We start from the raw sequence: 14,323 nt of genomic DNA on the forward strand, positions 1-14,323 counted from the left end.
AGGCATCATAGTGACTTGACCCTATCGCAAAAAATTTCTATATTCGAAGCGAAGTATCCTAAAAAAAAACAGAGGAAATGATAGAGAGAATAGGTGTTGAACAATTGATACTAATCAATGATCATGGTGATCATGCTCAGAATTTGATGGAGGAATTTTAGATTCCGGGACCTTTTTGAAATATGTTTTGGTCTAGGATTTGGTACTCTTAATCGATGTCCAGGAATATAACTTCTTAGGAAAGAATCTCAGCTTCAAAGTAATGATAGAATGAATGAAAGCCTATACTTGTTACCTGAAGTATTCAATATATCTTAGATAGATATCTCCTACACTTGATTAGTCCTCTAGAGATGAGAGTAGTATTTCAAACCGAGATCTGTAGAGGATTGAATTTACCTCCATGGATCATAGAAAATATATTTCCATAAGCTTATGATGATGATACAGTCTTAAGCTTGATGAGTAGGACTATTATAAAGTACAAGAACATACCTTGTTGTCTTCTAAACTTTTCCCATGATAGTTGAATATATTTAGGATTGGTGCCCATGTCTATTGATTAGGGCTTGAAGAAGGCCTTGAGAAATAACCAAGATTTGAACTATGATTTGATTTGCCACAGAGAGCTGGAGGTATCAATGAAATTATTTAGTGATTGTGATCTCTTTAAGATTGGGCTTTACCTCACCTAAGCTCCAATATCATGTTAATTTTCAGTTAACATGTTCTTTGCTTAGGTTAGATACTTCATTCAACCATATGCCCATTAATCCATTTACCAATCACATTAGACATTATATAACAGTAACTGACAAAATAACATAAATGATAGATGCAAAAGACAAGCCAAGACAGAAAGACATGAGAATATGTCTCAAGCCAGGGAAAAACCCCAAGATGGGGAAACCCTTGATCAAATCTTCTTATTATTATCATCAAATGTTCAATAGAGAAAGAGAGAGAGAGTAAAATGATATAAAATAACTTGCCAATATGAAGATTAGGCATCACTTCTCTTAGATCCATTCAATCCTGTAATCTGAGCAGTTTGTTCATAGAGGACAAATCATATTATTGTATAAGATTGGTTTGGTTAGGGAAACAACAGTCCACTACTGTCTAAGTTGACTGATCCAAACATCCTCCTTTCTACTGCGACCTTCCTTATTTCACATGATTATCCTTTTCACTGGCTTAAGGAGCTGGTTTATGACCACATTAAGGTCATCGTTGATATTATCTCTATGGTTCTAGATTATGGATTCTAAAGCATGCTGCTCTAGCCCTTTAATTCTATAAACAATGTGTTGGGTTGTGTTATATTCTTTCCACGACTAACCCATGTAGTGAACCGAGGGGTTAGAGGGGGGGCGGAGCCCCCCCTTTGTTGCGTCGATTGTGCAGCGGGGGGGTCACAGGGGGGGCGGCAGCCCCCCCTGTCCAGGGGGTTTGAGGGGGGCGGGTAGCCCCCCTCTACGGGGTCCGAGGCAGTGCCCCGGGAAAATTTTTTTTGGACCCTATATTAGGTTGGGTGAACCTACCTATGGATTTCGGTCCATGGTTTTGGATGCGATGGTTTTTCGGTCCATGGTATTGGATGCTTCGACATGTATAAATATGTATTGTAACATTGAAAGGAATATAATGAAAAATCAAGCTGGTAGTCCCGGTTTTGGGATCCAGGGGAAAATCTCTATGTATATGTGTTTTATGTGTATGCTCTCGCATTGTTTATTTTTTTGTGATTTAGAATTCGTATGCAGGTAATTTCTGCACGGGGTTAAAACCTACACAATGCGACCTTTTTGTTCTTACAAGGGCTCTATTATTTTTAGTAGTCCTAGCCTATTTTTAAGTTGCCATGTCATCCTTAAAAAGCACCTAAATACTATCATATAAGGTCAATGATCACCTGCACCTGAATACAGTCTTCCATGCATCTTTCTCGGCAACTTTGACTTGATGATAACCACTATGCAAGTCCAACTTGGAAAAATAAACAACTTCGTTTAACTGATCTAATAGATCATCTATGCAAGGAAGAGGACAATGATTTTTTATCATTATCTTATTCAATGCTCGGTAATCAATGGACATTCCCCATGAGCCTTCTTTCTTTCTCACCAAGACAATTGGAGACCCACATGGTGATGTGCTAGGTCTTATAAACCCTTTCTCGAGCAACTCCTGTACCTGCTTCTTGATTTCTGCATTCTCTAAAGTGGACAACATGTACATTCCGATGTTAGGTAATGGAGCATCTTGCTGCAAATTAATATCATGTACTATTTCCTTTTTGGGTGGCAGAACTTTAGGTTCTTGAAATAGTATATCATATTCTGAAACAACTTTTTCTAAATCAGCTTGTTATTTAGCATTACAGCCCTCAAATATATTGGTTTTTTCAGGTTTATTTTCCTTTACAACCATCAGTAAAATTTTTTTACATGAATTTACAATTCTTTTCATCTGCCCTGAGTTTACGAGAGTATAATTATTCTTGAGTTTATGAGTTCTTACAATATATTCAATTCCATCTTTAACGAGCTGATACTTTTTCTCAGCTCTATATAAAATAGCTTTCATATCATACAAGTAAGAACTTCCTAAAACAATTCCACATATATCCAAAGGAAGTATATCTAACTCAACCTCATCCACAAATGCTTACCCAAAAGAAAACTTAAGTTTACATTATCTAGTCACTTGTAGCTTTGCTTTATCACATAACCAACCTAATGGATATGGCTTCTTGTGAGGTGTGGTTAGTAATCCCAACTTCTTTACAATTTCTTTAGAAAATAAATTTACTTGTGAGCTACTATCAAACAAAGTATCAATCTTTTGATGCTTGGAAATAACTCGAATATGAAAAAGCTCATGTATTTTCCTCTCATTTTCTTCATTATCAGTAGATTGTGTAGAATTACTAGCAGATGCTTCAGACTTTTTACCTTTTATATTTGTGGCTGCGATTATTGTTTCATCTCCTGAGTCTGACCCCAAATCATTTTGAATAGCTGCAACAATCTTCTTCTTTTTGCCATCGAACTTCTTGGGTCTCAGCTTCGGATGCAGGATCCAACAGTGTTCATCATCATGTCCATCCTTCTTGCAGTGAGTTCATGAAGGCTTGGTCTTTTATACAACATTTGTCTTCCTCTCTTTCCATTTTTGTTTTCTCTTTTCCTTTCTTTTGCTTGCAGTGGGTTTTGATGATCCCCCAACCTCAGGGTTCACATTCTTGCCTCTACCCTCTAGATGTGTGGTCTGAGCAGATACGTCATCTATGCTAGTGGGATTAAACATGATAATAATGTGCCTTAAGTAGTTGTGTAGACCACCTATATACTTCAGCAGAGTTTCAGGTGAGTCCAAAGAAATTCCTAGAATCAAAGCTCTTTTCCTAAATTCTTGGGTGTAACCTTCTACACTTTGCCCTTTTAATTGGCGAAGAGTTTTCCAGCTCATCATGGCTTGCTGCATATAGGCTAGTGGATAGAATTTCCTTTTTGCATAAAAAAATTCACTCCAGACAGAAAGAATTTTATCATGCTTCTTCATGTCAGCTTGTGTCCTGCCTTCCCACCATACCAAGGCTGTGCCTCTAAGGCGTAGGCTAGCCAGCTGAATCTTACTCTTGTCTAAATCAATGCTCTGCACTCTACAATAAAGATCAATCTGTCTAATCCAATTATCCTTATTCTCTGCATTCAACTCTCCATCATATACCGGAAAATCAAATTTGACATCTGACTTAATCAAAGATGTTTTATTTTTATTTTTAGGGCTATTAGGAGGTGTGGGAAACTTTTATTCTTTCCCTTTTCCTTTAGAATGGTCATGGAGGAGAGATTCTTCCACTCCTTTATCTTGTTTGGAGTTTGTTGAATCTTCTTCTTTACCTTTCTTAAATTCCATATACAATTCTTCTACCATGGCTTTCATGGTCAGGAAACCATCCATGAACTAGGAGTCTAATTCCAAGGGGTTTTCTTCTGACATTTTCCTCTTAGGGTAGACTCTTCCAATTTTTGGGTTAGTTTCAACCAACTCTCCTTCTCCTAATTTAAGCTTTGATATAGTTAGCATTCAACAACAAAATCCAACACAAGATTGTCTAACCTTAGTAACCTAGAGCTCTGATATCACTTGATTTGGAATTTATCCAGGACAAAGAATTGAAGGTATTACAGACTCATGTGCATGGATGTGCCTATGTTACTTTGTGCAACAGATCGATAAGATTGGGAAATACATAGACACTAAAGCAATTAGAGAAAACACAATAGGAAAACATGTAAATACAACAAGTCTAATAAGGAGTTCAACCAATTCTCCTGGGCTACGTCTCCTGGTCTAGCCTTCAGTGGTGGCCTCTCTATTATGTTTTCAAAGCAGAGTTTTTACAATAGTGAGCTCAATTTGAGTCTCACTCGACAGATATAAATTAGTAGGACTGGACTTGGATCCCCCAAGTCTCTGGAGTACACCGACTCTCCTTACTGAAACTCAACCTTTGTTGGTCACAGTAGTATGAGCCCAATATGAGACTCATACATGACAAGCCTATGCCGGGGAGTTCGCTTGAACCTCTCAAGCTTTCTCTAGAGTACACAGGCTCTCTAACTCTCTCTAGCTCTGTCTCGATGCTGCCTTTGCTTTGTAGGTCAGCTCGACTTACTTTCTCTGTTTTCTGCTCTTAGCTTTCTTACTCGCTTTTCTCATTGTTTACTTTGTCTCTGTCGGTTCGTGGCTTGAAAGCCAATCTGCTTTTTGAATTTTTGTTTCCGCTTCCTGGCATTCTGGTTCTTCTGCTTCTATCTGTTTAAATTCCCCTGTTCTACGTCATCATCACTGTGTAACGCTTCACAGGGAGATGGCCACTTGTTTCATAACAAACTGAGTGTCAGTTCTCTTGGAAATGTTTGAATGGTCGTTATTTCCATTTAACTCCTAGATTGATCACGAACATGATTCTTCTGCCAACTCATCGTTCATGCCGGACTTCAACTTTATACAACTCGGCCTGTTTAACCCGTTGAATCCGGTCATCCATTGGATCGTATGTCCACCGTCGATCTGGAGTCTCCAGATCCTATGGTCTTTGTCCATATCGGGCGGGTAAGTTGCATGACATTTACTCGTCTGATGTGAGTGGTTTTCTCTCTCTTCCACCGGACGCGTGGCACCCAGTGTGTGGCATCGGGCGGGACTCGGTTGAAACCACTTACCGCTCAAAGCCCTTCCGATATCTTGTCGTTTTTTGTGTGGGACCCACCTCTGATAGAATTGGCGAATTCCATACAGTTTTGAATTTTCGGGTCCAGGTCACTCGGGGATTTTTCTTCTCTGAGGGGTTTGCTCGAAGATATGTGATTAGCGACTTGTCGCTAATCACATATCAGAGACCTCCCATGTTTCTCAAAAAAGACCTCCCGTTTTACTGTTTCGTGGCAGCGTGTGTTACGATGGGCCAATGGTCTGCGTGCTTGACTGAGGGTCCTCGTTGCTCAGCACCGCTCACAAATTACAACTGTTCTGAGGGTATTTCTGATAAGCTCGACCTTTGTAAGTCTTTGAAACTTTGGCATGAATTTTATAGAGTTATGAAAACTTAGAGAGTTCTTTAGGATCCAATTCAGATCAATGATGATGTGACTGAAGTGATATTAATGATGTTTTCATGATGGTAGACTCAACTGAGTGATGAAAGTGACCAACATATGAAATTCTTGAGAGAGTGGAAATAACCCTAGACACACTAGCTAGTGACCAAATTTTTATTTGAAGACTCACTGAAATGACAAAAATTTGACTTGACACCCTAACAACACCTTGTAAGAGCATATTTGATCACTGGTGACAGGCTGAACTGACTAACACTAACACCCTCACAGATAACCTTACTTTTTTTGCGACTTGGGAACCCAACCAATTCATTAGCAAAACAATATTGTGCCCAACCCAAAGTCTCCCTTTCTCCAACTTGAGGTCAACCATGCCAAGTTGGAGGTCCACCAAGTCGAATTTCAAAAAGTTCTAGAAATGATAATTTTTATATTTTTATATTTTTAAAGATTGAAATGAGAATTTTCTATATTATTATTGGACCAAAGCCCTAAAATTTACTCATTTAAAAGAACCTAGAAAATACAAATTTATTGGGCACATGTCATTTGTTTTGTCTTCTTCTGCGACTGTTGGTTCTACACATTGAAACAAACAAAGGTAGGTCTTTTTGATGATGCGGGTGCGCTAAGGAGATCACCTACCTCTTGATTGCACATGACTTATGCATGCTGGATGTGTAACGCCCAACAACAACACATATTTATCTCATGAGGAGAAAATTTGTTATAATATAGTAGGGCTCATCTTGGGACACTACTAATAGCTCTACTACGGGATGACACTTACTCATCTCATCAAGGACACCTCAAATAGGTTGTCTATATCACATATATTTGGAATTTCTCTTGTTGATTATGGGATATCCCCAGAGATCAATTTTAGGAAATTCCATTCTAACTAAATAAAAAGAATCTTCTTTTTTTATCCTCGATGAAGAAAAATAATGGTCATCAGATACATCGAAAATAGATTTTGGCTATTGCAAAATGCCAAATGATAAGGGTTTTGATTTAAGATAAGATGATATAGTCCCACTGATGGATTATTTTCATCATAGTTGTAAGGATGAGAAGAGGTTTGCATTGCGAACCTTAGCTAGGAGGAAGGAATTCTTGGTTGAATCTAATCAACTAGTAGTGGTAACATCATCCCAATTGGCTAATGATATATGTTGGATGAACTTGTTTGCACCCCTTGTTGGTGCTTAGCTTCTTTTATGCCATAGAAGCTTATTGTTGTCCCTTAATGGAAGACGAGTAAAACGTAGATATCGGGCAAGCTCTATCTCTGCCTATCACAAAAGTTTAGACCAACATCCACACACACATAGGAGGACTACACTCATCCCTAACATATATGGTATGGGTTTATTATTCATAGGCCAAGGAGATACTTACCAATGATGTATATTTCCTTTGATGTGGAGACTATGAAAAAGAATAATATCACATGGCACATTAGACACACTGAACGGGTTTGAAACCCTCCTCTTACATAGATACACACCTTAACACGGGGTGAAACCCTCATAAATCAATAGGACACCTTTAATGGCTCTGACAAGCCTTCAACCTCCCTCCATATAACACTTGACCGACTGAAACCCTACAGCTGGAAGTAAGGAAGGAAGGATGGGTTCACGTTTTGGTTGTGGACCATCATAGTTGGATGGGGAAAGTTCAACGTCTCGATGCAGGTTTTGTTGAGCCTCTCAATCGAGGGCATCCTGCCACTATTATGGAAACCCCTAGAAATTCCAGTTTTCCCATTTGATATCGCCAATGTGGGATTTCCTCATTGAAGCACTCAAAATTAGGTTTTGACACTCTGGAAAAATGTGAAATGAGAGGGATTTGCTGGAGTAACTATCATGCTAACTATTTACAAGGAAGGAGGGGTTCGCATAATGAACCATAATAGTAGGTAGGAAGGAATTGGTGTTTACATAGCTCTCAACCATAACTGCTCTCATGGTGGTGCCCTTTCATGGTGGATAGTTTAGTTTAACCACCTCATCAACTATGCGGTTACTAAAAGCCTCTCCTATTTTTTTTGTTGAACCTCACTAACTTCATGGGGAAAAACACATTTGGCTATCCAAACAACCATACGAAAAGTCTCTAGCTCACTCAACCTCAAAGAAATCCAAGGGGACACTCCCTAACACTCCCTGGCACACATTGCCACACTTTGGCATTTGGCACAATCTTGCCATGTTGCCCTGGCACTCTAGCATTCCTTAGCACTACCTAACATACCTTTTCACTCCCTCCTTAGCACACCTATAACTCACTGGCACTCCCTATCACACACTCTTATTCATTCATTTCCATGCATTTGAAACTAACACTCCCTTTTGTTTCCTTGACACTCCATAATACTCCTTGATATTCATTGGCACACCATAGCACCTGACACATCTTGGCATGTTGCTTTAGACTCTACCATGCCTTAGCACTACCCAAAATACCTTGTCACTCCCTCGTTTCTAAGTTAGAACACCTATAGCTCACTGACACTTCTTGTCATAAACTCTTATTCATTAATTTCCATTCATTAATTGACTTAGTTCTCCCTTTTGTTTCCTTGACACTCCCCAACACTTCCTAGCACATGTTGGCACACCTTGGCACCTAACAGATCTTGGACACATGTCACCTTGACACTCTAGCCTAACTTAGCGCTGCCTAGCATGTCATGTCACTCCCTCATGATTCATGTTTTCCCATTTTAAAAAAATGTCGTTTAGGGCCTCAAAATGGCTCCGAAAATTCAGGACGTGAAAAATTGCTAAAGATAGTAACTTGTTCTACAAGTAAGAAAACTGAAAAACTGAAAGAAACAATGGTGGGGGTCCAAGCGGAATAGGTGGGTGGCCACCAATATTCACCTGGATCATTCCTCCCCCCTTAGGAAGAAATGGTCCCCATTACATTGAGTGCCTCCATGAGATGGGAAAACTTCTGTTGAAATTATTCCCTGGTGAGCCACTTGCCTTGGTGCAAGAGTTGGCCAGCTTTGACAATCCGATACAATTGAATCTTCTACTGGTGAGTTTTCTTGATTTGTGTGTCTATGATCTGATCAGTTAGCACATATGTTAGCTAATTAGTTTGCACATATTAATTACCACTAGTTGAAGAAGTATAGGTGCCCTGAATCAAAGATGATATCTTAACACAAGTTATCGACACTTGAACATAGTTGCCATGGATATCATGGACAAAATATGGAGAGACTCTTTGAATCTTAGGAAACATTTTCTCATAATCTACTTAATCTATAAGTGGTAGGGCTTCAATTTTTTCCATTTACTGGGAAATCTCACCCAAAAAGTCAACCATTGAAGAATCAATCCTATGCTAAATCACACCTACCTTCTCATTTTTAAGATCTTCATGAGCTTTCACCTATGAACCTTAAAGTCAATTCCCTTTAGCACCTCGAATGGTGGAATAGAAGGTATTGCAATAGGAGGTAAACTTCATTCCCCTTTACCTTTGTCAATATCTCTAGAGACACCTACAATCTATGCCCTTCCCTTGACTCAACATGATTCCACTTCCTTTACAAACCCTCCCTTCAAAGGTGCCCTCATAGGAAGAGCTTGTGGTTGAAATATTACGATAAAAAAATGGGGCACATCATCTCTTTACAGGGTTTCAAGGGAAGGGTATTGGAAAATAATTGTCTTATCCTTTATAGCCCTTAATACCTTCTCAACGAGTAAGTGAAACAACATAGTGATATTTGGACCCAAAGATAGATCTCAACATTCAAGGCCAAACTCAAATAGAAAGAATCACACCATGGATTAAGAATTGGCATTTGGTTTTGGTAAAACCAAGGACCTCCTTTCAAGTTCATGACCTTGCTTTTAGCATTCTCAAAAGGAAGGTTTAAAACCCACATTAAAAAGGGGATATTTGCACCTTAGCCTTTGCAACCTTTGCCCAAGACAAATCTATCTAATTGACCATTCTAGATATGTTAGGTATTGGAATTTTAGAGTACACAATCAATGCCTTTGAGAGGCTAACTCCCTAGCTCCAACTAAAATTTAGTCCTATTGAAGAGGCAACTTGAATAATCCTACTAAAAGGAGATATTTTTCCTTTATTTTGATTAATTTACAACAAACTTCAATGCCTCTTCTTTCTTATCTTCCTCTTCCATTCCCAAACAAAAAAATCATTAATCTTATATCATAAACACTCTATATAGATAAACATTGGAATCATTTTCCTCAACTCACGGAGTACATTTACACCTCAACCCATGCAAGTGGACCTAAGTCCATGGTACAATCCATCACCCTCTAAGATGGTTCAAACTGTCTCCTCAAAACTAGGGCATAAGACACCTCACAATGCAAAATGGTCAAGCCATCTCAAACTCATGGGTTTTTTTCCTTCATGGAACACATTCTGGCTAGTGCTCATCAAACATAATGTACTAACACCACTAACACACACCAAAAGTCCAATATACTTGTAAGACGTGACCCACCTCCAAGTGCTTAGACTACACCTTCATAAAGTGCACCTTCAACTTTGGATGTCCAAAAATAGTAATATCCTAACCCAATATGGCCTATTTTTTTAGATTTGTGTAATTCACTCCTTATCAAATCCTTGCACCTCCTTAACACTCCATGATAAATCTACTTGAATGGTCACCTTCCAAGTTCCAACACCTCCTTTTGCAACACGAAAAAACCACCTATATATGTTGCAACAACCTTGCCAACTTCTTTAGTGGGTTGCACATATATTTCACATTTCTTCTTCACCTTGCAAAGTGGTAGTGCAAGGAGAGGGTATCAACTTCAATTAAGGAATGTTCACTTAGTACCACTACCAAGTTGCCTTCCCACAACTTGTCAAATGTCTTAAGTTAGCTTCACAACTTCTCATGGTGCATAACGTGCTTGTCTACACCTCTAAGTGAGACCAAAACCCCCCAACCCCTCTAACTATTCCACCTCTTCAACCCTTGTTAGAGTCTTTTTGGATGTGCACCCATGCCTCAAGTAGAACATAACACTAGCATCCCAAACTTGCATGCTCATTCCATCTTTTAATGCCTCGTTGAAACCACATTATCACACTGCTTAAAATGAAATGTTTACATCTTAAGGAAAAACATCTACTTTTCTTATGACAACCTAAACTATGCGAGTGACTTGGAGAGGACTCCATTTTCTCAAGATAAAAACATTAGGTCTTACAAACCCATTCACACAAAAATTTGAATATATTTAACCTAAAGAAGGGTACATACCCTACTCCTTCCAAATTTGTCATATAACTTTTAAGAAACTAACACATGTTTTTAATTATTAAATCTTTACTATAGACTCTCTTTTGTTTGCACCCACCTAATATGCAAGAACACTTAAATATTTTCAATACAAACAAATTAAGAGCACATGTTTCCTTCTTACACTTAAATGTTTTCAATACAAAGAACTTGTTTTCTTCTAATAACATTCAAATTCCAAAAATACTATATATCTACCTCCATAAATTTTAATAACAAAATAACATTCAAATTTTCCAAAAATACAATACATCTACCTCCATAAACTTTAACAACAAAATCGTTACATAAAAGCGATAATCTTAAAATTAGATTATTGTTAGGATGATCTTTCACTTTAACAACAAAATCGTTACATAAAAATGATAATATTAAAATTAGATTATTGTTAGGATGATCTTTCAAACCCAACCAAAAAACATGCATGAGGGCGCGAGTTTATCAAATGAAATGAAAAAAATTACTATGCAAGTGAAAATGGGCACTAATTTATCAAATGAAACTAAAAATTTAGCGCGAAAGTGAAAATGGGCGCTATTTTATCAAATGAAACTAAAACTTAAGTATAAAAGTGAAAATGGGCGCCAGTTTATCAAATAAAACTAAAAACTAACTGTGAAAGTGAAAATAAAATAATGTAAGCAGACAGAACTTGTGACCTAACTATATAGAGCAGCATATATCTATACTTAGTGTTTCTATTGTGGAGCTTCTGAGCTTTACATTGGTTTAATATTTTTTTTCATACGTGACAGTTTCGGAGCTATCTTGATGTTTATTTGTGTCAGGCCAGGGTAACTCCAGCTATTGATGAACGCAAGACAACTTGATATTTCACATTAGATAACAATTATTTATATACAAAAGAAACGGATCAGTTCATCTTCTAGATGACTGTCCGGCTTCACCTCATCCGTTTCGGATTAGGTGTCAACATTCCCCCCCTTAATCTGAAGGGATGTTGGTGAGTCGAAGCATCGTTCTGAATCTTTCAAGCTTTTCTCTTCCAAGCGCTTTGGTGAAGATGTCTGCAATTTGTTCGTTTGTGGAACAATGACGGAGATGGATTGTTTTGGCCTCAACATGATGTCGGATCAGATGATATTTAGTATTGATGTGCTTAGTACGATCATGGAACTTTGGATTTTTGGCCAACTTTATTGCAGATGTGTTATCAATCATGAGTGGAGTAGATTGTATTTGTTTTACTTGCAAATCTTCAAGAATTTTCCTGAGCCACACAATTTCTTTCGTTGCTTCAGCTGCTGCCACGTATTCTGCTTCTGTTGTGGAATCCGCTGGTACTGATTGTTTGCGTGATCTCCAGGAGACAGCTCCTGATCCAAGACTCATAGCATATCCTGAAGTAGATACCCCAGTTTCTTTGTCTCCATCGAAGTCTGAATCAGAGTATCCAATCAAGTTGAAGTCGTCCACCTGTGTATACTTGATTCCAAGGTCTTGAGTTCCCTTCAAGTACCTTAGAACTCTTTTTGCAGCAGACCAATGTCCCTCACAAGGCTTTTGCATAAACCTGGAGAGGATTCCAACAACAAATGAAATGTCTGGTCTGGTAGTAGTGAGGTAGATGAGACTTCCTACAAGCTGTCTATACCTTGTTGCATCCTCAAATTCCTTTCCTTCAGTAGATGTGAGCTTCAAGTTTTGTTCCATTGGAGTAGAAAGGGGATTGCACTCTGTCATGCCAAATCTGTATAACAAATCTCCAATGTATTTCTTTTGAGAAAGAAATATGGACTTTGGATGTTGGGTTACTTCAATGCCAAGATAGTAATGCACATAGCCCAAATCAGTCATTTCAAAATTTTTTCCTAATTCTTTCTTTATGGATGCAATATAGCTTTCATTGTTCCCTGTCATTAAAAGATCATCTACATATACCACAAGATATACAACTGTTTTGCCAACTTTCTTGACAAATAAAGTTGCATCATCAAGATCAAAATGTTTGAAGTTGAGTTTCAGAAGATGCTCAGTTAGTTTTTCATACCAGGCTCGTGGTGCTTGTTTGAGGCCATACAAGGACTTCACAAGTTTGCATACTTTGTGTTCATGTCCTTTCACAGCAAATCCTTCAGGCTGGGACATAAAAACATTCTCTTTTAGATCTCCATTCAAGAATGCAGTTTTTACATCCATTTGATGGACTTTCCAACCGTTCTGAGCAGCTAGTGCAAAGAGTGTCCGGATGGTGGCCCATTTTGCTGTGGGAGCAAAAGTTTCCTCGTAATCGACCCCTTCTTTCTGTGCAAAACCTTTTGCCACAAGCCTAGCTTTGTGCTTGTCAAGTGAGCCATCAGCTTTGTACTTGTTCTTGTAGACCCACTTGCAGCCAATTGGTTTGGTTCCAAATGGAGGATCAACCAGCTTCCAAGTGCCATTCTTTATGAGGGCATCATACTCCTTCTGCATCGCTTCTTTCCATTCATCATAAGAAGCAGCTTCTTTGAAGGAAGTTGGTTCAAAATCTGTAGACAAGTTCAATTCACAATCATAAGTAACATCCATATCAACAGGTGAATTAGAGTTATCTACATCACCTCCATCTTGTCGATTTGAATTTCGGGTTCCTGTTTTTCCAATTTCATCAGGATGAACACTTTCAAGTGTCTTTGTCAGCCACTTTGGGGGACCTTTCTGAGATGGTCCAGGCTGTTCTGTTGATTGAGTTGGGTCTGAATCAAGATTGAGTCTCCCAATTCTATCAATTACATCACTTAAAGCATCATCCGTTGTTGGAGTGTCATGCAGGGGAGATTGTTCTTCAGAAGGAGATTCCACATGTTGATCTAGTATAGGAATCCCCCCTTCAAGATGTGGAATCTGATTATCAAACTCTTGGAATGATTTCGGTTTTGTGAATCTATCCAAGCGATCAAGTTGCCGCTCAACAACACTGTCATATTTGGATGATTCAAGAAAAATGACATCTCTAGATAAAACAAACTTTTTATTTACTTCATCATAAAGGCGGTATGCTTTAGATGTGTTTGAATACCCCAGGAAGATACACTTACGACTTCTAGCACCAAGTTTGTTTCTATGTACCTTTGGTATTAAAGCATAACAGGTGGAACCAAATATCCTGAGATGTTTTACCGAAGGAACATGTCCATACCACAATTCATAAGGAGTCTTGTTTCTTATAGCACTAGATGGACATCTATTCTTTATATATGCAGCACATAGAACAGCATCAGCCCAAAACATTGTCTTTACATTTTTGAAGAAAAGCATGGATCGTACCATATTCAAAATTGTTCTGTTCATTCTTTCAGCTACACCATTCTGTTGAGGATTATAAGGCACAGTTGTTTGATGTTTAATCCCATGTTGGCGAAGA

This window comes from Pinus tabuliformis, chromosome 6 (assembly GCF_031772625.1).
Source record: "Pinus tabuliformis cultivar Carrire ecotype Pingquan chromosome 6, CPIR1, whole genome shotgun sequence".
Lineage (NCBI taxonomy): Eukaryota > Viridiplantae > Streptophyta > Pinopsida > Pinales > Pinaceae > Pinus > Pinus tabuliformis.